The 20,972-nt window shown below is 38.1% G+C and overlaps 1 protein-coding gene across 1 annotated transcript in view; it reads left to right on the forward strand.

Moving 5' to 3' along the window:
* The window catches only part of aplp2 (amyloid beta (A4) precursor-like protein 2), a 48,189-nt gene that overhangs the window by 1,685 nt on the left and 25,532 nt on the right, over positions 1-20,972 (forward strand). The window lies entirely within an intron of this gene.

Raw genomic sequence — 20,972 nt, forward strand, 5'->3', positions numbered from 1 at the left:
ATCTTCTTGCTTCATAATATATTCTTCTTATGACAGTTTATATGTAAAAGAAGTGCAAAGTCTTGGTCTTGCTCTTTAAGATGTTATGCACAGCTGTAGTTTGTTCAGGACCATTTAGCAACAGCATACACACCCCATGCAGTTGTAAACCAGTGGATTGCATCACCGTGAAGCATTTGCTGCTGATATGGGTCCCTTTGGATTAATGGAATACAGAATATGTAGAGCACTTAACGCATTCAGGACATTTTATTCTCTGCTGACATAAGCACATAATCTCTAGTCAAGCTAAATGTTATGCAAGACAACATTGTGAGATTCTTTTTTTTTTTTTTTTTTTTTTTTTTTTTAATTGCAGTGGACACAATATTCAGGACAAGACTGAGCTTGCCAGCTGATGAAGCAAAGGTTACTCACTTGATGCTGGTTGTTAAAAGTACTGCTCCGTTCTTATTGCAGTTGTATTGCAGCAGAAATTTCCTCTTATCATGGAGTGTGCGTGCTGGACTGAGAATGCAAATAGGCCAGCAGCAGTGACATTAAAGTCCCCCTCTTTGTGTGTATTCTTGGCAGACGGGGGAACAATCGCATATGAATTCCCCCAGTCCCCTGTTATTGTTGGGTTAGGGGCACAGGAGCTGGCATTTAAGGAGACACAATATAATTCCCTATGTGGGTTCTTTGTGTGTTGGTGAATAGGGAAAACATTACAATTCAAGCTCTGTTTAGCCTGTAAAAGAACCAAAACAATGGCTGCCACTTACATGTGATAATGATCTCGCTATTATGTTGTAGTAAAGCATACTGTGTTGCCTTCAAAGCCTTGTCTTGGCCTTTTGACCTCCTGTTTGCTTTGTTGGTCAAGTCAACTTGCTTCATCAAGAGAGGATCTTTTCTTGAATTTGTAGATTAGCCGCATAAATCTTGGTTTCAATTGTTGGGACAGCCCTGTATCCCTGTGAATCCTCTTAGCGACAAGAAACACAGGGGCTGCTGCTTATAGAGCTGCAAAGAGGGAAGGACTAATCCTCAGCTCTACCCTTCACTGTCAGCTCGTGCGTGCTCCCCTCTCACCCACACACACTTCATTTGTACACCTGCACAAGCAACTGATCTCCAAGACCCACTGAGCTGAGTCACCCACCTGTATGTGGCTCCTCACGTGCTTTGTACTAAGCTTGGTTTAGCCCATAGAATGTCATTGTGGCTATCTACATTTTCCTTCTATTTATCTTAAGGTTTTGATTTGATGTTTTTCTGCATCTGATTTGCCTTTTTACTGAACAAAGGACACTCAGTAATGGTATGCAAATCAATACAATATCTGGATAGCAACTACTGAATTGAACTACAGGTTAGGCAGTAATAATATGTAAATATTTTTCTTTCTATTTCTATTTGATACTATTTATTAAGGAAAATAACTTGATACTTGATACTCGAAACTAAATTTTGATACCAGACGTTGGAGTACTGTGTTGTCTTACAAAGTATGCAATGCAATTTAGCATTTTTCACAATGCAGAAAATAAGGTTAAAGAGAGATGTACCCTTAAGATAACTATTGGCTTACCTCAGTACTTGTCTTAACTGTATGTAATTGAATCCAAGTCATCTTTTGTTTAAGGCTTTTATGCAAAACATTCATATTATAACAGTTTGTTTGATGGTATTAAGATAGAGTTGCAATATGCAACTTTTATTAAAAGCTCACTAACGCACTGCTTTATCTACTTGGCCTTTTCTGTTTCTCCAGTCATATTCTGATAATGAAAATAACTGTTCTTTTTCATCTGGAGATTGTTTTGTGATGTGCTCTCTGAGTGTTTGTCTGTCTGCACCCTGAGCTCATCACATATTTAATCAACTCCTCTCAGTGAAGGATGCCATGCGCTGGTGTGAGCCAGGTCAAATCCTAACACTCATGAATGCACATCACTTAGCATTACCCAAGCTTGTTTCCATAAGTAGGCCATGTCTGCACCAGCCCAAAGACTTGTACATATGTAGTTAAGGAGAGTGACCTTAAGTAGTTCTATCTGACTGTACTGGAATCTGTAGCCTCCAGGGACATTTCTCTCTCTATTGTGCTCTCACTGAAACTCAATCAAAATGTTATCCCCTCTAACCTGAAATATGATGCATTTTGGCTTTTCAGTACTTTGTTTCAGAGTGAGGGCATCTGATGTAAGACAGCGAACCCAGTAACCCCCATTCAACTTCTGTGTCCCCGGCTGTGAGTCATTTCTTACCATAAATAAAATATTGGCAGTTCTATCCATGAGTTATAGTGCACTGGGCCTGTATGGTACGCCTGTCCCGCCCCAGTGAGGAGGACTTTGTCTGCCCTGATATCTGGATACATAAAGATCAATGAGCCAGCGGAGCTACTTTTTATTTCCTTCTTGGTTCAGAAAAAAGTGCAATCTTCTAGAGCTGCATGATTTTTGAAAAACATTTGTTGAAATATGAATGTGAAACTAATACAAGACATGTTTGTAGAGGTTTTACTCTCTTGCTTTTGGGGATTTAATACAGTGACAATCCTGGCTGTTGAATAGCAGCAGCAGTAAACAAAAATGTTCTATTCCCCACTAGTAAAAATGTTCCCTATTTGAAATTATAATTGGTTAAACAAAATAAACCTGTAAGATGTTAGAAGAAGTGAAGGAAATGAAAACCTCAAACTTCCATTTAATAACTAAAATTATCAAATAATTGAGTTTTACATTGAGTCCGCATGATGGGTCCAAAGGCAAAAAGAAAAAAGTAAAAAAACAGGTCCACACTGTAGTTCTTTGAGGTTTCTTTTTATTTTAATAGCACCACAGTGGGCTTTACAACCTTACCAGGACAAAATTTAGACTAAATTTTTGCACATTTTCTGTCAAGTGCCATTTTTAGTGTCTGATAAATTTGAGACTGGAGCCATTGTGAATTGTTGCTATCACACTGATTTAACACAATCACAGGCACATCTTCAAAAGTATTCAAAATTTACTACACTCTTTGACACTTAAGCACAGGAAGTGTTTCTTTTAAATATAAATGTCTTTTTTTACATCAGCCTTTTCATGTTGTGCATTTCTGTGTGCATGTCTAGAGCAAGGTTTCACAAACCATATGACTTAAATGTTTAGTTTTCTAGGTCTTGGCATAGTGTAAACAGACTGGCATACTTTGATTGCCAAAGCAGGAAAGAGGAGGAGTCCTTTATGCTGCGTTGATAAGCTGCCTGCTTGGCTTAGTGCCCTGTTGATGTAGTTTGCTGTGCATATTGAAAACAGAGCCAGCTTTCTCCTCCTTGTCCATCTTTGTGGCTGCAGAGGTCCTCCCGTACCTTTCAACCCCCTATTCTGTTGGAAGTGATACCATCCATAAGATATAACAAAGAATAACATTTGCTCGGAGTGTTTTTTTTTTTTTCTCAAGAGAGGGAGAGGGGAAATGAAAATGTCAGAGTGGTAAGCGATAGAAGCAATGCAGTGTAAGTCTATATCCCCATAGAGAGGCGTGTACTGCTGCTGTACCGCGTAGTCCGGCTCTGTGAAGACTGCTCAGCCTGATACAGCACTTTTCAAGGAGAAGGTGGCAAGGACACAGTGCCCACCAGAGCCTATTGGGATAACACTAAACGCATATCACACACCTATCAACACTGACCTTGGCTCTGGAGCAGAGCAAATATGGACCAATGGAGCTCACTGGTCCAAGGGCAATTGTGTTTTATTCAGTGTCTCTCTTTTCTTCATTCACTTTTATTTCATATTTGCCCAGACTCACACAAAAAAGATCACATGGCAGAACAATGCATTACAGAACAATTTTATCATGGAAAATCTTATAAGCTAAGAAACTGGACTTAATACATTTCTTGTTCCTATGTCAGCATTTAGCTGCACTACTCTTCCTTTACAATGTTATATGAATCCTTTTTGTGGTAATATCTTAAGTAATGAAAAGTAAAGCAGTTTTGGTCTGGTTAATTCAGTATTATATTTGACCTTGAATGGTGTCCAGAAGAATTCAAATCTATTTCTATTTCTCAAATCTGAATAGCTTTGCTAAAATGTTTCTAGGTTGGAGTAATTTCTCTTTTTAGATAAGCAAGTTTTACTAATTTATTGTCATTTTACATAGATGCCCTTTTACTGGCTGAATTACCTTTGTGTGCAGAATGAACAATCCTTAAAAACGTGGTGATTTATTGGCACTGTGTTTTTAAAAAAATCATTGTTCAATGGTGACATGCACAACGGTGTTGGTTTTGTGGAAGGAGAAACTGTTACACATTCATTAAGGATTCTGCACCAGGTTTTTACGTCAAGGAACTGACCCTGATATTATGCTTCTAGTAATTCTCTTCTTATGATGAGCGTCCTTTGTGTCCCAGGAGGATATTATCAGATGAGCATTGGAGCTTCAAAAAATACTATTAAACCTTTGTACTTATTGCGCCAACCACATGCTCAAATTATGAATTATGAATTATGAAACAATCACATCAGATGTAAACCATATGAATTTATGTGTTGTGAAGGAAAGAAGTGTGGTTGTTTGGTTTGAAAGTATTCTGACTGAGATGTGGCTGTATAGGGAACCTTCTTGTATACTGCACATATACACTGTACAAGTTCCCTGAAAAGGCACTTTCCTTGAGAGAGAGTAGTGCTCACAAACTGCAGCTGTGCAGTCCAATCAGCCTTCACAATCTGAGACAAAAACCAATCAGCCTCTCCAGAGAATTCCATTAGTTTGATGAGATATGAATTTAGCTTTGGGCACACATGAGAAATAGGCTGCTGTTTTAAGACAAAACCATTAAAAGTCATTTGATCAACGGCTAATTATAGTTTGCAGCTAGCTGTCTCCACCAGGGTTAACCTTATCAGTTTGTCCCGGGACTGCCCCGCCCCAATTATCAATGTTATTCATGCCACTCCCTTTAGTTTCAGTTGGAGGTAACCTGCTGCTGTTGGAGGCTGACAGGCATTCACTGCAGTCCAGTCATGCAAGAGCAACATTTATCATCCTTGTAGTTATAGATAGATACTGTGCTCTGTTGGATTGGAACATCTTTGACAAGTCTGAGTCCTATTTCAAATTATAATGGAGCAACTAATGGCTACAACATGTTGTGCAGATAAAAATAAAATAAAACAATAACACTAGCCCAAGTATACTTGATGCATTTTGTATTATTTTCTTTTGGTTTTGTTACCACAAATGTTGTGATTATCTCATTTCCTCAAGTGTAGTGCTGAAATTAAAATAAAGAGTAACCAACTTAACAATGTTGACTGGAGAAGACATCACAAGCATAAAAACAAACCAGGGGATCAATGCTACAGCTGAGGGGTCTCACCATGACTGATTAGCTGCTAGCCTCAGCATGTCTCTCTAGATCGGTGTGATTGAAGTCCCTGGTCCTGCCCCCTGCAATGTGGCAAAGCAAGGTCACCGAAGTGTCTCATAATACATAAGTCTGTCTGTGCTACGTTCATCTTTTTCTTGTTATAGATGGTCTCTGACATGTTGCCTGTAGCATGGCAGTGTAATGCAGGATGTGGATGGTTTCTATTCTATACGCCTCACATTGCCCATAGGGGACAACACGGAACAGCACACAAGCGTTCAGATCTGTCTGGTTGGAGGAAATGCTATGTGTGCTGCACGAAATATGAACAGCCTTTACTAATAAAAATTACTACAACCAGTCCTACTTACTACTTCTTCTTAAAAGTTGAGAACTTAAGAATGAGTCTGAATCTATAAAATTGAATTATTAACTGTTAAAGCTGTGCAGTTAATAGAATTTTAATCAAATCAAGAATGTCAAATTGTCAGTGTTTTAAACGCATACAGGGCTTTCTTCTGTAAGTAAAACCATGTTATTTGGAGCAGAGTTGAGACCTTGACGAATAAAATTGACTTGTTTGTTTGACAGCACTGATGAATGAGTCGGTCTTGTTTATATCCATAAAATTAAGATTGAAAACATGTATTTTTAATATGAAGAAAATAACACTGAATCAAAAAACCTTGACTGATGAATATGAGTAGAAAGTATTTGTAATTTAACAGTGGTAGAAATTAGTATTTTTCTTGACTTTTACAATTTTGATCAGTTCCTTCATGTAATATGTTTGTGTTAAATTGTGAAGTAACCCTTACCCTCTAAGTTACTTGTTCATGTTTGTTTATGTTGAATGGCCAATAAATCTTCCCTGACTTACATGTTGGCGTATAGGCTTTGTTGTCCGTCCTTGATCTAGTTGTGTCTGGTTTGTGGCTGCTTTATGCTCATGGCCCCTGCAGGAGTCACAACAGCCTTGTAACAGACCACTGTGATATTTCCATGTTGTCCTTGAGAAATGTCATTCTTCTATGCACCTCTGTCCCTTTTCATTATATTTTTTTGTTTTTATGAGTTGAACATTGAATCACACTGTACAAAGAGTAACAAATGGTTAGAATATATTTGTTTACAACTCCTTCTGCCTAGGCCTGTCACAGCAAATAAAACTTGTGATATTTTACTTTAGAACATAATAAATGATAATAACTACAAATGCCACTAAAGCAGGAGTATCCCTGTAAACCTTCTAAATCTACAATACAGTTAATATGTCTGAGCTGCAACAAAACATGTGTAAGTTACTTGCCTCTCAAATCATATTGTACTACAGGAAAAGTACAAAGAAGAAATGTACACACAATAAATAATATGGCAATAAATATTTTTCCATCTTTAATTTATTGAAAGATAAGTCAGTATAGTAATTATTGTGACATGCCTTCTCCTGGCCCCCTCCCCTTTTCCCAAAGCTAGTTTTAGCTGCCCAAATGTGATTCACGCCTTTCTCCTTTGCTTGCTGAACTCGTGTGCTGATTAAGTGCAGGACGGAGAGGCAGCGACGTTGGTGACAGGCTGAGGTTTTGCTGAGGTGCCCCGCTTCCCTGCTTTCTCTATTGACAAGTCTGCCTCCCGCCTGTCTGTCTGCCAGCCTCACACTGCTACTGCATGCTGATGAGGGCTCCGTCACCTATAGCACGAAAACCAGGGCACTAGGAGGAAAGGATGCGAGTGGTTTTTCCCTTCAGAACAAAGGGTCAGAGCTAGAACAGGTCATTTCCCCTAAAATCTCCACTCCTGTGTGCAGTGCAGTAAAGATTAGGTTTTAGTCAGAGAGGAGAGGCGTACTTTGTGTCTAATCCTGCCCCTTTTAAACTGCTGAGAGTGCAGTACAAAGTAGGGGGAAGAGTCACTCCACATAAAACATCCTGCACAAAACATAGCTGCATAGTTCAAAACAAACTGAACCCCCTCTAACAATCGCCTAAGCTCAAAATCTCCTGTGTAGCTGATGCCAAGAGCGGAACTCATGACTCCTCTTTATCGCTTCACACCAGAGTCTCTCTCAGTTGAATGAGAATAGTTTGTGCTTTGTCCTATATAGACTTTCTACACTTATTATAAAGTTGAGTTAGACTCTACTCCGTTGCAGTATCATGTAATATATCCATTATCCTCTCGTACCAGGTCTTCCAGACAGCATGCATTGGTGTGATTTTTGTCAGTGCAGCTTTTACAATATAGTTTATAGGGGGAAACTAAATAGGCTAATTTACTATAGAAAAATTGGTAACACGTTTTGAATGAGAATCATTAAAGCATTAAGACTCCTCCAGTTGAAGACGCCGTTAGTTTACTTTGGGAGATTATGTAACTCATTCTCGTTCAGTGTATTGGTAGAGCTGTGAAATTTGTCATTTTTGGCAAATTTGAATCAAAATCCAGTCATCTTAATCATCAGTGACATAGGCCTGGCCCTTTTTAATCGATATGTCTACAGCTCTGATTATCATAAAATGAAGATTTTTATTTGCTCTGTGAAAAAATATAAGCCCTAGTAAATTATGTGGAATTATCAAATGGTTAAAAAACTAACTGAATACTATTTCATGCTGCTCTGAGAGAGGAGGATTCTTTTACTAAATTTAGCCTGAGGCTAATGTCAGAGTTGTTGAAAGATAATGCTGCTGTACTGAAAGTTAAGTCAACATTTGATTCTACTAACATTCATTATATATCGTTTGTCAGTGGCCACGAGATGCAAACAAGGCTCCCACTTTACCAGACAGTGTGTGTAAGCTGTGTTTAAAGAAAAAGAATAATGAATAGAATGATTTTTATTTCTTGATGTTAATGTAAATTATTTGGTAGGAACCCTCACAATTTGATGCAATGCATAGCTCGCGATACCTGCAATAATAGAAATACTGCACATGATATATTTATTCACTCATTTTAGCAACAGTATTTCTTTGTTAAACCACTTTTTGTCCAAAGTTGATATGAACTACATCTATTTTAATCTTTGAAACAGTGAATATGTCAAGTTACTGTCCTCTAAATAATCATCAAAATTGTAGTGGCACATCACAATGGCTAAAAGATACCAAACAATACTTCATTCAATCAATCAGTCAAACTTTATTTGTAAAGCACTTTTCATACATTTGAAATGTAGCACAAAGTGCTTCACATGCAGCAGAAAAATGGCAATAATTAAAACAGCAACCCCACCCCCACCCCCTTGTTTCATCCATAAATACAGCAATTTAAACAGAAACAGAAACATAAAGCTCCTAAAAGTTATAGTAAAAATAAAAATGGAGAGCTTGTGAACTTGGGTACTATATTGATACAGGAGCCCAGGATAACGCTACTGACATACACTTCGACTTGTAAACTTTATTGATCCACATCCACTATTGATCCATACTGTATCGCCACATTTAGTATTACAATATATTGATATTTTCTCACACATATCTTAAAGAAAAATAATCTTGAATAGAATGATGAATTAAATAATAACTTGTAAGGCTAATAAATGTTAATATAAATTATTTATTCTAGACAAAAACTGTTATTGCCCAACTTTACAACACATAATCTGCCCCATTGGAGTCAACAGAGATGCTTCCACTCTTTGGTCAATGCTAATAGGTAGTACTTGGAGCTTATTGGCTAATCAACTTTCTCTGGAGAGCAGTAGAGCAACAAGTCGGGCAGAGCGTTGAGGACAAAGCCGGCCTTGTGCTAATCCATGAAGCTGTTAATGAAATCTGAAGTGGTTAAGCAGAGACAATGGACCCCTCGAGTCATGCTGGATTGTTTGGTTCACATGAATACAATGGTTGAGTTAGGTGGCTAGCTAGTTTGTCTATTTTAGCTGTAAACATCTGGTGCAGTGATGTCAAGAATGTAATCGGCTTTGGTCCACGTGAACTGTAAGCCAGTACAGAGAGCAGCAAGGGTCAAATTCATGAGAGGGGCAGGTGAGGAGGAGGAAACCCATACACTGTGCTGGTGGAGGCTGTACTGAGAATAGTAAAAAGAACAGTAGCTCAAAAGAGATGAAAGGCAGTTGATGGAGGACATAAGGGCTTGTTCATGCACAGAGCTTTTAGTGGGAGAGCCAAAAATGTCCAACTGCAGACACCCTGATTGAGTGTGCAAAAATGCGTTATTAAATTATACACTATGTAAATTCCTCCCAAAATGTACAAAAAAAAGTCAAGTAGCGAAAAGTAAAATAATTCCAAATACTGTAACATGGATATTTAAAGGTTCACTGTGTAACTTTACTGGTGGAGGATGTGCCATGGAGATTTCATTGATTTGCTGTGAATGTTCACCAATACGGCATTAAATGTATTTATATAGCATTAAATGTTTCAAGTTTTCATTGCTCAAAACATGCACTTGCATTATTAATGTGAGTGCAGTTGCCTCTCCACAGACCTGACATGTAACCTGATCTGGGCGCATCACCTGCCACCATAGAGATGGACTTTGGACTTTAATGCCATTCAGTGAAACATTAGGCACAGCAATAACATCTTCATGAAGACGAAGGTGAAGACGAACCCTCCACCAGAAAAGTTACATAGTGTAACTTTCAAATATCCATCCATAGTACAGGATTTCAAATTATTTAACTTTTCACTGCTACGGTGACTTTACTTTGTCTCCTGCTGAAATGCATCTTCATAATCCCAAACTCCCATCCATTATCACCTAATAAACAGCTATTATCTCACAATAGTTTTAACACTGCTGCGGATCATACAATCTGCACCTGTGTATCTTAGCAACTAAACAAGGAGCTCTGGGTGAAAAACTCGGTCTAATTATCGCTGTATCATTTTGACAGACTTTAATGCAAAGCCTGCATTTAGAACTGCTCTAAATAACTGCACTGATGCCCAGACAACCGTGTTATTGAACTCCCTATCTGAATTATAGCTGTATTTTTCAGACAAGTAGGATTGAAATTGACTGAAGTATAGATTATTACTCTACTTTTACAGTTCTAATTTAATGTTTTATGAAATTACTTTGAGGGTAAGAGCTCAGTTTTAAATTCACAGTGTTAACATGACAAAAGTGTAGATGTTCTGGATTAGATATGATTCTATGTGGCCCACTTATACAGAATTGTCTTTGACTTAACAAAGATGGTTTCGTCTTACATTTTAGTCACATGACCAGTTCATCGGAAAATAAATGATAATCTGTAATAATCTGATTTAAAGAGAAACTGATATCTGTAAATTGAATAGCTACTTGTCAGCTATGGGCTTCTGCAGTACTTAGAAGACGTACATAGGCATATCTTAAGGAAGATGTGGAAAGCCCTTAAAACTTGACATTCTCCAATTTTTCAAAGCACTGTTGGCATGCGGCACCCTCTAATTCACTGTTCTGGACTGCAACAAACTTATCACATCTCTTCATCTTTCATTTCAACCAGATATTATTAATTTAGGCAAAACACAGTTTATTATTTGAAGCCCACCTAATTTCGCACAGTATGCAGAAAATGTAAAAGTTAAATTTAGATGGGCACTCGTATTCCTGAGAGGTACAGCTCAAATCTGTGCCAAGATGTTGCAGGGAAATTGGCCATTTGGTTCCCCTCTGGTTCATTTTGCCTTGCTCGGCTGGCTTGCCCATCCCAACATGAAACTGTAATGAAAAGTACAACAAGCACCCCAATGTCACATCACACGTCCATGCCCAATCCACAGCCCAGTGTGACTTTTAGGCTCAGTGCAGATAAGAGAGAAGGAGAGCCACACCAGACTGACAACTCCAGAGACACATTCAAAGAGAAGGATTAGAAGGAGTTGGGACTGGTTTAAGTCTCTGTACCAAAGCACTTTTCCCATGACCGTCTGCCCCTCAGTCATTTGGACTGAGGCTGTGTTTGAACTCTAACTCGGTGGATCCTGGTATGAATCCTTCAAACAGCTCAGTCTCATATTTAAACCAACTCATGATTTATGCAACTCCTGTAGGTAAAATAAAACACAGCAGTTTTGGGAATCATGGATATATTTTTAAAGTCACGCTTTGACTCTAAAATAAACATCTATAAAACTGAAATTATTTATGTCATATTTTTAGGTGCAGTCATTATCTCAAATATGCTAGATATGGTTCAGCAAGCCATGACTATGGTTTCTTTGTTGGAATTAACTTGCATTTGATGAGTAATGGCCTTTAATTAGCATGACACTTCTGTTATGCTGCCCTAGCTGCGTTTTGCAGTGGATACTTGCTTGTCCCTTTTCAAATGGGTTTTAATGACCTGTGCAGGCTAACCCCCTCTGCCCACACAATTATAAATAACTTGGGGGTTACACCTTTTCCCAAGTGAAGGGCCATGAAGAAAAAAGTCTTTTGTGCTAATTAAAACTTATTTCTCCTCCTGGCATGGTATCTCTCTACTTTACATTTTTATGGCTGACTTTGAGCTGACACTCTTGTCCGAAACCACTTGAGCTAATTGCTACATGACAATGCAACAGTCAAGAACACTAACTTGAGATTGAGACGTGACAACGTCCTTTAACTAATTCAGAGACGTTTTGAGAATGAGTGGCAGAAATGATCGTCAAGTCCTATCAGCTTTTTTTTTTTTTTTTTTTTTCTTTTTTATATAAGGGATATTTGTGGAGAGGAGATGTGATTCAGCAGGCGTAGGGTGAGATGAGGTTCTTCTTGGATAAATGTTCAAGATTTTGACAGAAGAGGTACTGACGGTGCAGAGCCAACTGCCACTGGCCGCCGCCGCTGCTGTGCTGCTGCCAGATAATAACATGGTCCCAGGAAACTGTGGGAAACTCAATTCCAGCGGAGCTCACAATTATAGTCTGCAGATGCATATGAGCCGCTCTGAGCTATTTTCCCTCCAGCAGATGGGGTTTCAAGGGAGAACAGTAATGAGCAAAACCTCACTGCAACACTTAAGTCAACAAAATGTAAAAATTGGAACCTAAGCTGCAGTATTTTATGTTTTAACACAATATACACACTGGTCATCATAATGTTATTCACACCTGCCTAATGGTAAGTGATTTGAAATTTCCTGTTTGAACAGTAATCGTGTGGGGCGGTACTCAAAAGATCTGTACAGCAATATATCGAAACAGACTTCTGTATGGTGTGATACTTTTAGCAGCCCTACTCTTGTCTTTTACTTCACTCTGCCTTAAAGCTGCATTGCATAACTTTACTGGTAGATGGTCCACTACCTGTTTGCAATGTTCTACTACAGTATGGCAATAAACGTATGTATCACCATGGAGATGTCACCAGGGCAAGTTACAGGTCAGATCTGTGAAGGTGTGACCCCAGTAACCGAAAGAATGCATGTTTTGAAGATATTTTAAAATTAAAAGACCTGAAATAAATGCTGTGTAATATTCTAGGCAAAGTAATAAAAACATTTTTTGTAGTAGTAGTTTTATTAATAAATTATTCTACCAATACTATTAAGTCAAATCCAGCCTGTTTACCTTTTCCATGTCCAGAGCGGTAATTGACTGTTGTGAAACCAGAGGCCATTTACTGTCTGCTCATCACTGGGACAGGGGACATTGCTGAACACAAGGCTGCACACTGCCATGGCGATGGGCGCCGTTATTTTTCAGCACAAAAGAGCTGAGTACAGACATGGCTTTGTTCCACTGTGTATGTGCGACAGGGGAGTGATGTGTGGACTTATGGAGCATGGGGTTACTCCAGTATTTTTGTACACAGGACTTTGGCAGATGAATATAGCAGAGTTGTTATTGTGTGCGAGGCATCCCGGTTGTCATTCACATGGTCTTCACTCAAATGCCAGGCTCTACAGCTTTGCCCTCATTTTCTCTTTCTTCATAATGTTTTCTCCAATCCCCTTGCCTTGTTGTCATCTCTGTTGCTTCAAGCTTCTGATCATCCATCTCTAGCTCATTTTCCTGCTCCACTTAACGGGTTGTGTTCATACAATGTCAAAATAATATTGTATGGGGCCTTTGGAGTTTGAGATGGAAGGCAGGCTTGGTTTTATCAAAATGTAGATGACTTCTTATTGTTTATGGTCAAATGTGTCCACACCAACTTGGTTTGCTGTAACTGACATAATCTTAAAAATTACGCAAAATGTCGCAGTTACTGTCTTTTGCACAAATTGCCCAGTTGAATTATTATATTGTTTTGTATTGGTGTATACAGTTCTATTTTAGAAGTTTTTAATAATTATCACAGAATTGAGATATGATGATCAATCATTAAGTTCTATTTTATTATTTTGTTTTGTGTTTTTCTTTTCAATAAAGTTGCTCAAACGCACAAACATATGAAGTATGACAGCTCAAAAGAAGAAAGCTTGAGTCTTTAACCCAAAAGTTATATAAAGCTTACAAACACGTTTTCTGAATTGTGGTTTCAGGTCTATGTAAATTGTAACATTTTGGGATGATTATGATCCATGTGAACAAAATAACAAAAAAAAGTCAACTATTGTGAATATAGTAATAGCCACTGCCCTCCATCTGAGTTTTTGACACCACCCGATTCTCGAACATGAACCTATTCATCTGTTTTTCTCTTCTCCCCTCTCTCCTGTTTGTGCCTCCACCGCTCCAGTTTGCTCCTGTGTGAATAGCTGGGATACTTTTGTAGCAGGTTTCCATAGTGACGAGCCATTTGAACAAGTCGTCATTGACGTGGGTTTTGCTCTGAGCTGGAGAGAAGCCATGTTATCTCCCCCTGACACACAGGCAGACCTATGCCACTCAAAGCACCACACGGTTTCACAGAACGCAGCCAGAACTTAATTACCGAGACACATCCTGCACTAAGACTCAAACCAGCGGCGAAGCATTGTTAGATCCAGTTTCAGCTCTGTCTCTAAATGCAGTCATTTAACAGCAACCGCAACAGGTTGAATAATAGCATGCGTTAATAATTAATATGTGAAAATGAAAGCTGTTGTTTACTTGCAGTTCAGTGTGCATTGTGGTATTTATTACTTTACATTTACAATCAGTGTAGTGTTCTGAACTGCTGCCTAAACATGCAGTAGCCCAAATATAATGTTGACTACAATTTGGCTAATATTATTATAATAACAAACACAGAATGAGTAAAATCTCTATTACTTTTCACTTATGGTGCTTATGGTTTGATTTATTTGTGAAGGTTTTTGCATAAGGTTTATTAATGAGCTACTTAGGGAGTCTGTTTGAAGGGCGTCAAACAACTGTCCCAATTTGGGAGGTCCAACAGCAGCCGCAAGTCTCCCAAATGTGTCTCCTCAAATTCTTGTATCATTCAGAACAAAATATAGAACTTATTCTACCTGAGATGAAGAGTGAGTTGATTTTCATTTTTTTATTTTCATTTTTTTTACTTGTTAGCCACCATGAACAGACAATGTGTTTAATCTGCCTGGAAATTGGACTTTTGGCCAGCCATGTAGATATCTATGTCCATTTGATCAGTGTTTGGGGTACAGTTAGCTTCTATTTTGTCCATTTTGTAAAGTCAGTAAAGCTGTAGTAGTTGGTACATTACTGGAGCAGCTCGACGTCTTACTCACAAGGACTGGTTCAATCAAGTCCAGATTGTGTGTAAAGGATTAGAAATAGACTTTTGTGTGAACTTGAAACATGCCACTACCAGCCCATCTGTAGCAGTATGTTACACAAACAAAGATTTTTAAAAAACTCATTTGACATTTCAGGGCAGAGAAGATGGTTTGCTTTTCGCTTCTATTCTCTGTTCAAATGATGGTCGGTTAATAAGCTGCCCACATAGATTTTCCTTCATACTATAAGGACAAGTTTACAACTCATGGGCACAAAAATATTTCCACATTACTGTTTTACATAAGAGGCGATGGATGTACTGAGTCACTGAACATAAATTTCCAGTTGCGTCGAGACAGTTGATACAAAAGGCCAGTTCATAAAGATGGAGAGGCTCATTTGCATTGGAGTCAGTGTCTGTTTGTTTGTCTGATTGTGGCCTTTACTGCGTTAGATGTGATGGCTACACAATTGTCAGTCACCCATAATGTTAGAATGGCAGAATAATTTTGAATTTGGCAGTTAAACAGTAGTAGTACTGCAAAAAGTAGTGCTAAAATATGATGTAAATTTGTTTATTTTGTTACTGTTAAGCACAACAAATGGTATCACAACCTGATGCAGTTGTTGATATGGTCTATGTGGTGCTTTTATTTTTAATTTTTACTTGTACATGCTTTATTTGACAGCCGTCTGCTACCCATTTTTTATTTATTATTACCATTTATCTTTTTGTTCTTTGTTATGATATATTTATTATATTATGTTAATTATATTATGTTATGTTAATTGTATTAAATTATATTGTGTTTTATTAATTATATTATATTGTATTATATTGTGATGTGTGAGCTACTGTGTCCAAATAAATTCCCCTGTGGCCAGAAAGTTTGTCTAAGTTCCGTTCAAAGTGGGATAACTATCCTTTCCTAGTTGGTAAAATTACAAACAGTTACGCAAAGCAAAGTCTTTCAAAGTTTTTGTTCAACTATTGAATAAAGCAGCAGCAGAAAGTTGTATTTGCTATGAAAAACAACTTAATTGTGATGGTAGTTGTAGTAGTAGTTGTATAATGGTATATAGTGGAAGTAAGGGCAAACTGGCTAAATAGTCAAATTGATAATCTGTTTTTGTTTCAATTCATTATGCCATTCCTCTGTGGGTGGCTTTCTCACTAGTGCCTAGCTTGTTTAGTGTTAAATCACCACAGGGAGGGATTAGCTGGATTAACGAGGCCTGGCGTCGCAGTCACATGGACAGTATAAGCACTCTGAGAAACTGGAGGTCTGTTTTTATAAACCTAAGACGGTCGTACTTGGGCCAGATTTAGCCCCAGCTCCAGAGGGATGGTGCTTTATAGACCAGCCAACACCAGGGCTGACTGCTTGTGGTGCCACACTAACCACATGTAACAGTAATTGTGTGTCAAAAATGTCGCCCACTGGTTTAAGATCATTACCCTCTTTCACTTAAGTATTGTCCTCCTGTCCTAAGTTTTATACACACAAGACTGCACTCAGACCACACAGGCTGGACAAGCCAGAGGAATTTTTCTAATTAAAGTAGTGAGTAAGTTTATGTTTTTCAACCAGTACAATTTACAGCCTAAAACACTAGTTCTAAGTATTATTGAAGAGGAGTGAGTCTCTAAATAAATAAGGGAAGGACAGGTATGGATTTTTTCAGCCAAATTTCAATATCCATTATATATTTATCTGGCTGTTCTGGCTTATTTTTGCCAGCATAGCACTATTTTAAAATCCATCGCATAGCGAGTTAACAAATTTAGTTAAGTTGTATTTAATATATTGTACTTGATGTGTACCTATAGCCACCACTGTACCTTCAATGTTCTTCTATTTACATTAGAGAGAAAAAAAAAAAAAAAATGATGTATCAGAAAATGTGTCTAATAAAGATCATTGAAATTTTGAGATGTTAATTATCAATGAAAGTTATTGCCAGTGGCAAAATATGACCACCAATGAGTAAGCCAAGTCTTTGTAGTTTTTTAAAACTCTAAACTGTCTACATTAAAACTGTTATGTGTTTTCCAGTCATGCCTTAGCTTGTTTTATGTGAGATCCAATAAAATGTTGTTTGTTTGCTGGAGGCAGACAGACACAGCCGCCACAGTCTGGTGGAAAGGCTGCAAACGAGCTCAATGATATTTTTGACAAGCGTCTGTGGAGGCAGCCCTGTCTGTCATGCCATCAGGCCACCTCTGGTTTCTTTATTACATTATTGTGTCTCTATTCATTTGAAAATCATATGTCAAACAGAGATGTGTGAACCAATAAGCACCAGTTCCCTACTTCTGTCATCTTCCTCTGTTTGTTTAACCGCCCATGTCCGCTCCTCCACTCCCACTGTCCATGTTTGTCTATATATGACTTGATATAAGCCTGGAGTTCACACTTACACATGATATGACTGATCCTGGTGAGTCACTTATGACAGATAGCAACTCAGTATTTATGCTCATTAGGTGTGGTGGGTTGCAATTCTGTTCCTGTCAGTAATAGTTTCCCACCAGTGCTTCATGTATTTAATAGAACATGACAGAATGCTGAAAAAATCTGTGTGCATGTCATGGAGAAGTCAGAAATGCACTCCCTGAAATGCACTTCCTATAAATTTCGCAATTGATTACAATAGTATTAGTCAGTACTTTTTAATCATTTTATTGGAGTTCTTGGTTTGTAATATCACCTTTGTAGTTTTCATTGATTTAAATAGTCACATTAACTACTCTTCTTTGTAGGACTTGGGGTTGTATGTCACTGCCAGAAGGCTGTGGTATAATCTTGTTAATTTATTAATTTCTTCATTCCCTGTAGAAAAACATTTATGCCTGAATAATAGATTTGTATGATATGATATGATGGTGATTTCTGACTGAATTTCATGACATTTCTGGGATGACCATGGTCAATAACCTGTCATTTGTCAAAGAGTGATAATGTTTTGTGAAATTAAGACATTTTTAGTAGATTGAATATAGCTTCTGGGTGGCAGGCAAAACGTCATGAAAAAACATTGCCCAGATGACTACCCTAATATATAGCAAGGTCAAAATGAAATGATAACTCAATGTTGTTTCAAGGTGGCCTAAAGGAAATTCCAAGTGCACTATTACGTTCTTTTGTTTACTAAGCTGGTAAATGTGCACCTGTTGTAATGTTTGCACTGTAGTAATATTCTGAAACTGGCTAATCAGGAAGAATGTTATTTTATGTACATTGTTAAAATGTACTTTCTAGCATACACTTATAACTTCTGCTATAATGGGATTTTACTCTCTCAAGATTATCATGACATTAAAGAGCCATTAAACACCCTCCCGAAGCTTTAATCTGCCCCTAAGCAAAATCAGAAAAATCCTTCAGAGTGGGCGGTGCCTGGCAGGTTGGGGGTAGTGGGTGTGAGGTGGGCTCTGGAGCGATGATTGACAGTCGACTGACAGTCACAACAATCCAACATGGCGTGGATCGTGTGCTCCAGACTTTGGAGAAAACGGAAATGGTGTAATCCAAGATCCGCTCTGTTTCAGACACGGTGGGACATCGAGGTGCCCAACGGTGCCAGGTAGGGGCGGAGCTTACAGGGGTTTATCACGTAACGCCCATAGATCACCAATGGCTGTGCTTGTCACATAATAACCCTGCATCTGACTAACTGGTGACCGTTAGTCCAACCCAAAAATTCAAATGTACTGACTGTACTTAATCCTAAACCTAGACAGCTTTTCACCATCCCATTTTTAACAAATATGCACTAAAATGTCAAAATAAGGCCAGGGATAGGTATGCATTTCTCTTTTAGACCCATTTACACAGCTTATCAGTAGAAAAAAAAAAATATTTTGATGTTTAGTGGCCCTTTTAATCAGATATCCGTTCATGACAACAATATGAATTGCAGTATTGTTTTGTTTCTATGCTGTCTTTGTAACACCCTTTGCACAGGACACTTTCTGTACAAAGTCTTCCTCTTGTGCTACATTTGAGTTGGGTCTTCCAGAGAAATGAGCAGGAATGAGGGGGAGGAGAACAAACAAGCATGCGGTCGATATAGAGGTGTGGAGCAGGACCAGGCCAGTGGGCACAGGGCAGCTGGGTTTGCAATGCCTTGTTGTATTAGGGATGTAAGGCTAAACGCAACAGAATCGAAATTGCTATATGACATTATTACAATTTCAAATCTCAAAGACTGCAATCATGTTGTCACGTTATTTTGTGTACCAGAGTTTCACAACCAACCAACCAACGCTAGAGGTAACCAAGCTTATAACAAGTGGCACTTGGAAAAGGTGAAATCTAATATTTGAATAAAAATGTTCTTTTATAATAAACATTTTTAATGATGTAGAATTTATCAGAATCAATAAAGAAAATATTATAGTTGACTAATCTGTGGCTATTTTTTTGATGAGTCGACTCATCAAACAATTATTTCTTTTTGTACATAAACCAAATAAAGATTGAGACAAAAATGGGTGAGAACCAGTGATACAACCAGCCCCCCACAACTTCAAATGTATTTGATTCTTGTATTAATTTGGCCTTTCTGTCTTCTCTTAAATGGTATATCTCTTAGGCAGATTTGAAGATGATCTTCCTACTAAAACATAAATCACAAATCCTGTCAAATGTATTTAGATTAGCTTTTTCCTAGTTAGAAAAATCTGGTACTATAATTACTAAACTCATAAGCCTGTATACCAAATCATTTAGCCTTTTTAGAAAAACATTGTGGTTGTAAGCAGTTATGGTGAATATTGCATGAAGCAGAGTATGTTTGGTCTGTCTGTTCCTCTGCAGCCAACGTCTGATTACACAGCACTTGTTTTGTCCTGGCTCCTCTCTATTCTGCTCCCATTATCAGCTTGTGAGCTGTGCTTTGTTAAACACTGCGTTGCTGGTGTTGCCTCTTCAGCTGTTTTCGTCTGGTAACTTCATGCTGCCATCATTGACTGGGCTTCAGGCGCAAGAGTAGAGAAAAGCAGCATCAATTTAGTCTCTCTATCTCCCTGTTATAGACCACAGCCTGTTTATTCAGCCATGTTGTAATGACGATCAAGAAAATATCTGTCCACTTCCTCTTCAGAAACTCCCTGCTGTGGGCTTGAACCACATGTTTTGGGTGCTCTGTTTGTATTATTGTAACCTAGTGGGATCAGCCAATTGTAATGGGACTATCAATAAGTGACTGTGATGACAATATGTAATTTAGCCATTGAGCGGATTTAGGTCATGATTTTTTGTTTTTTTGTTTTTTTTGTTTTACAAAACCCACCTTTAAATAATGAAGAATGACCATGTTTTTTGTGTTGTTGCATTTGAAGGCTAAATGGCTTCCTCTTTGTAACAGGAAATGCTTGTTGTTTATCAGCACTAGGATGGGACAACAACAAAGATATAATTTTAGACTCTTTCATCAGAACGTAGGTTGTATTTTTGATGGATTGTTATGTTGAAGTGGTGATTTGTGGTGTGTCTCAACTGATCGTCTTTAGTGACAGTCTTGTTTACATTGAGTAATAAATGATCTATGCTGGTGAGTGGGATTTGTCTCTGGAGAATGAGCAAAGCTTTGCCCTCTGCCTGGAATGTCCTGCCTGGTGAGGCATGACGGCGGCTGCTCTGCGTCTGCTCTAGTCTGTGCGTATGGAGCCTTCTGGTCTAAAGGGCAGTGGGGCTCAAACACAAATCCAATCTGAACCAGGCCTGTTTAACAATCCACCTGCTCAAACATTCCTGAGAGGCAATTCATTTATGCCCTGTCTTTCTTTCTAAGGTGAAGTGTTGAGTTTCTGTAGCAACAAAAAGTTCACTGAGGTTGTTCTATCACCACATGCTCATCTTGAGTTTATCCATTGTCATATCAAAACTAAACTAGATATTCATTTGAACAATTATCAATACTAAATTACCTGAATTGGACACATTTTTACCTTTCCTCAATATTTTGTGGTAACGTGGTTTTCATCTATACTGTAAAACCACATGGTAATATGAAATTAAACTTTTATTTTG

The sequence above is a fragment of the Boleophthalmus pectinirostris genome, unplaced genomic scaffold (assembly GCF_026225935.1).
Source record: "Boleophthalmus pectinirostris isolate CB_2022bp ecotype Guang Dong unplaced genomic scaffold, ASM2622593v1 HiC_scaffold_9, whole genome shotgun sequence".
NCBI classification, from domain to species: domain Eukaryota; kingdom Metazoa; phylum Chordata; class Actinopteri; order Gobiiformes; family Gobiidae; genus Boleophthalmus; species Boleophthalmus pectinirostris.